Raw genomic sequence first — 5,122 nt, forward strand, 5'->3', positions numbered from 1 at the left:
CATTTACATGTAAATGTTGCTACATGTACAGTGTGCAAGTGTAATATTTATTGGCTCAATTGTATGTACATGTATGACTATAATATACATGTGGAGGTTTACCAATTCACTGGTATATACTGTACATGTATTCTCTTAACTCTTATTGACTCACAGATTGATAAAGGAGTGTACATATCAAGGAAGCTATTGTTTGCTGGTATGCTGTTGAGAGTCAGTGGATTGTGGACTAAAGGGGAAACTGTCAAGAGTGGAGTGCAGGGTGACTGGCTCTACCAGGGTAAGAGGTTCATTAATAATTATGATTATTTTACTGTGTATGTACATATGTACATTAAGGCCTCCATACACTAGGCAACATGTTGCTAGCAACTTCTGTGGTTACTTTGATCTTGTAATCATCTTGCTCCAAAAATAGAACAGAATTCTATTCTTAGACACAAGATCAAAGTGACCACAGAAGTTGCTAGCAACATGTTGCCTAGTGTATGGAGGGCTTTACACACTGTTACTTTTGTAGACCTGTTTGATGCATGACATTATAATTCATTGACATTATTATTTTGCATGTACATGTACATGTACAATTTTACATGTCTGTAGATTGTGTTTAGATCAGCCTCATTGCAATTCTTCCTATTCATGCAAGTCAGTTCAGAGATATGGGAGTTTGATCCCAATGGTCAGTTACTGTATACTCATTGTGCTAGTACATATTACTAGTGTTTAGGTGATACTTACTTTGATGAAGCAGTTGATGGTTTTTGAAGGATCTCTTCTCCGTTTGTAAGGTACAGTACATGCAGTGTGTGTATTGATGGACACATTCATTGCACATGAACATTCTCCTATTATGTTATACATGTTCTTATCACTGTATTTCATGAGTTTTGTTTTAAGCATAAAAACATCATTCACATTCTTTCTACAAATAAATGTATAATTCTTTCTCTTTGTCTTTGTCTCTCTCCCTCTCTCTCCCCCCTCTCCCTCTTTTAGGTGTGATTCCATTGATAAACTCCATAAAAGGTGTGAGACCATTAATTGAGAGATACAGGACTCACAACAGTTCAAGGACTTCTACCAGTTTATGTTTAATGTTGCCAAAAACCTGGGGCAGAAAGGACTAGGCTAGTGACATAATATTATACATGTGCATGTACATGTAAGATCATGTTTACTAAACTTGCCACACAATGATTTCAATGTACACTTGTTTATGGAGGAATTTTTCAAGTGATCCTACTAAAATTTGAGAATACATGTACATGTATAATTTAATGTATATTGTATGAATTGATTAAAATCTTTTGTGCTTTTTATTTCTCTACAGATCTTGAAATGGGCATTGCCTACTGGAATCTTATTTTTACTGGTCGCTTCAAATTTTTGGACTTGTGGTGTGAATTTTTAAAAGTAAGCAATGCTTGTATTGACATATGAAGGTCTCATTTCACCTCTCCCTCCCTCCCCCTTTCTCTCTTTCTCTTTTTCTCCCTCTCTCAGTCTCGTTATAAAGAGCAATACCCAAAGACACTTGGAACCTTTTGCTAGAGTTTTCAAACAGGATTGATGACACCATGAGCAATTATGATGAAGATGGTAGGTCTATACTGTATAAATTGTAATGTCCTCCTCTTTAAATACATGTAATTAGTATTTTGTACAGCACTTTAATGTATGGCAGCTTTATTTCTTTGTAAATTTTTTGATGATTTTATGCATATACATGTACAGCACTTTACTATGAACATGTACATGTACATGTACATACATTAATGATTTTGTGGTAGGTTTATTAACTACATGTACATGTACAATGTATACATATTTCTTGTCATTTCTCTATCTTGTTTTATTCTTTCTGTAGGTGCTTGGCCTGTCCTTACTGACAAATTTGTTGAATACGCTAGACCTTTAATAGCCAATACTACAACACCAGTTTCTAATACAAATTCCTCAGTTCTTCTTTGTGTCTGATCCAGCACTACTGGAGATACTGGGACAAGCTTCAGACTCACACACTATACAGGCATACACTATACATTGCTCAAGGCAAAAAATCAGTTCATTCTGTGATAAGGAATGCTGCAGTGACCATTAAAGATCCTAACTTTGACCTCATTGATTTCTTAAACACTTACCCTGCTCAAGTGAGTTTACTGTGAAATGTAAATACCAATTTGTTGTGTTCTGGTGAAAATAGAATGGCATTAGAGGTGGTTTGAATTTTGAGCATGAAAATAATAATTAACACACCACAAATATTACCACATATCAGACATGGGGTCAAGCACTATGAAATGTACTTAAAGACAAACACATGCACTTAAATGTATTAGAAGTACCAGCACAAGCACAATCCCTAGCTTCACCATAAGTGCTTGAGTACAAGAACAAGCATTCTCCGGAGTGCTTAAGTACATTATTAAGTACTAGGTATTAACTAAGTGTAACACTTATAGTGAAATTACAATTATAGTTGTTCATTGTACATGTACATGCACTTAGTCATTTAATTTACTATTACATCTAGTATACACTAACTCTGTGAATTGTAAGAATGAATGAAAACAGTAGGAGCTTTGGAGTGATTGGTGATGATACCACTAATGGTAATGTCATTACTGTTCTTCAAGCTAGCACACAATCACACATTGTGCTACTAAACTTGTATACTGCTGTTGCTACAAATTTCTGGACTGTGTAACCACTACATGTACATTATCCACGTGCAATTTTTGCTGTGCTTAAAAGCACTTTTGTCAAATTGTAAAAGTAATTAAGTACAAGTACAAAGCACATAGATTATATTGAAAAGGTACTTGCAAGCAGCACTAAGTACTTGAGCTTAAGTACAAGCACCAAGTGCTTGACCCCATGTCTGCCATGTATACATTACTTGTATAATGTATAATGTATTAGTGGAATTCTGTACTAGTAATGTTTCTTTTCTATTTTTCTGTGGCTATAGATTGGTCTCCTTGGTCTACAGATCATTTGGACAATGGACTCAACTAATGCACTGAAGAATGCTCGATCAGACAAGAAGATAATGGCTGCCACTGACCAAGCATTCCTTGACTTGCTCAATTCTCTCATTGAAATGACGACACAAGAACTGAACAAGATTGATAGAGTAAAGTACAAGACACTGATCACAATAGACCTTCATCAGAGGGACGTATTCAATGACCTGGTAAGACATTGTACACTCTTACTATTTTAAATTGCTCCAAAGTCATTCCAAATTTTTATTACATTTTCTGATACATATTGATGTCCTTATGCAGTGTAGAAAGATTGAGGTGATTCTGATTTCAATTTTTCAAGTTACGGCCATTTTAAAAAAATGCCAAAATTCTGAAAAATATGCAATGCTATAGCCCATTGTTTTTTTCCAAAAAATGGCTCTGAAACACTCAAAACTTTTATTTCATTTTCTGATGCATATTGATGTCCTTATGCTATATGTAGAAAGTTTGAGCTGATTCTATCTTCAATTTTTCAAGTTATGGCCATTTTAAGAAAACGCCAAAATTCAGAAAAAATACTCAAGGCTTTAGCCCATGGTTTTTTCCAAAAAATGGCTCCAAAATCACTCCAAATTTTTATTACTTTTTCTGATACATACTGATGCCTTTATGCAGTATAGAAAGTTTGAGCTGATTCTATTTTCAATTTTTCAAGTTATGGCCATTTTAAGAAAACGCCAAAATTCAGAAAAAATACTCAAGGCTTTAGCCCATGGTTTTTTCCAAAAAATGGCTCCAAAATCACTCCAAATTTTTATTACATTTTCTGATACATACTGATGCCTTTATGCAGTATAGAAAGTTTGAGCTGATTCCATCTTCAATTTTTCAAGTTACGGCCATTTTAAGAAACGCCAAAATTCTGAAAAATGCCCAAGGCTATAGCCCATGGTTTTTTCCAAAAAATGGCTCCAAAATCACCCCAAATTTTTATTACATTATCTGATACATATCGATGTTTTTATGCTGTGTGGAAAGTTTGAGGTGATTCTGACTTCAATTTTTCAAATTACGGCCATTTTAAGAAAATGCCAAAATTCTAAAATACCCAAGGCTATAGCCCATGGTAAAATAAAAATAGTCTCATTAATGATATTACCACAAAGAAAGCTCCATTTTATAATACTCTTAGCACTGGTATCCCTTTTAGTGAGCAAAGATAAGCACTTCATTTTTCAAATAATGATGATTTATTTTATCAAAATTAACTCACAACAAAAGAATTTGTTTGTCATATTATGCTGCCAACTAAAAACTATCAAATGCTCACTATTTTATGTTGAGATTGTTTTCTTGGTGAACATACCTGTACATGTATTTGCTTACCAAGTGTGGATACCTTATTTACACCCTGTGCATAAGATAGTTTTATTAATATTATTATTATTAATGCATTCAAGGAAGAGGCTCATCTTTCCTCGGTTCTTCTTTGTGTCTGATCCAGCACTACTGGAGATACTGGGACAAGCTTCAGACTCACACACTATACAGGTATACACTATACACTAGTACATGTACACTGTTAGTGATAGTAGGTTAGGTTAAGTTGACTATTATTTATATAACCACTAGTTAATTAACTATTATTATTATTATTAATTTCAGGTCGTTTAGTTGGTCTTCAAGTTTTTTAACTAAGAGAGTTAGGAATGACTACATGCATCTATCAGTAGTTGTAAGTGTACATGTACATGTATTTAATTGTATTCATCAATTTTTAATTGTAGGATGAATGCATTGAGTTTAACAGAATAACCCCAATTTTTATTACAATATTGATGTCCTTATGCTTTGTATGAATTAAGTTTGAGCAGATTCTAACTTCAATTTTTCAAGTAAAGCCCATTCTATCCTTTTATTAGAGGTACCTCCTATACTTTATTTAGGATTATATTTACTTAATGTACATGTATGTAGCCCCCAGTCTTATTATACAGTTTTTTGTTATTTCATCTTTTCTAGTTTAATTTGATTAGACTAACAATAATCCACTACCAAAGAGTACCCCTCCAGTATCAAGGACTGATCTATCTGTTCAAGAGGGTATCTCCTCTCACAACTTTAAGTACTTCATTAAATATTCCTAC

At 33.7% G+C, this 5,122-nt stretch overlaps 2 long non-coding RNA genes across 3 annotated transcripts; both read left to right on the plus strand.

Moving 5' to 3' along the window:
- Positions 1-16: 16 nt before the first annotated feature.
- LOC109580152 (uncharacterized) lies at positions 17-1,156 on the plus strand. The gene is made up of 4 exons (XR_002188401.1): positions 17-280; positions 604-682; positions 731-791; positions 1,000-1,156. It is a non-coding gene; the product is annotated as an uncharacterized LOC109580152 (long non-coding RNA).
- An 885-nt stretch (positions 1,157-2,041) lies between these two features.
- LOC100637895 (uncharacterized) lies at positions 2,042-5,116 on the plus strand. 2 transcript variants are annotated; one of them, XR_002188402.1, is made up of 6 exons: positions 2,042-2,153; positions 2,975-3,199; positions 4,436-4,526; positions 4,641-4,710; positions 4,763-4,899; positions 4,998-5,116. It is a non-coding gene; the product is annotated as an uncharacterized LOC100637895 (long non-coding RNA). The 2 variants fall into 2 exon arrangements; XR_002188403.1 differs by lacking the exon at positions 4,763-4,899.
- Positions 5,117-5,122: the final 6 nt, after the last annotated feature.

This window comes from Amphimedon queenslandica, unplaced genomic scaffold, assembly GCF_000090795.2.
Source record: "Amphimedon queenslandica unplaced genomic scaffold, v1.1 AMPQUscaffold_11809, whole genome shotgun sequence".
Taxonomy (NCBI): Eukaryota; Metazoa; Porifera; class Demospongiae; order Haplosclerida; family Niphatidae; genus Amphimedon; species Amphimedon queenslandica.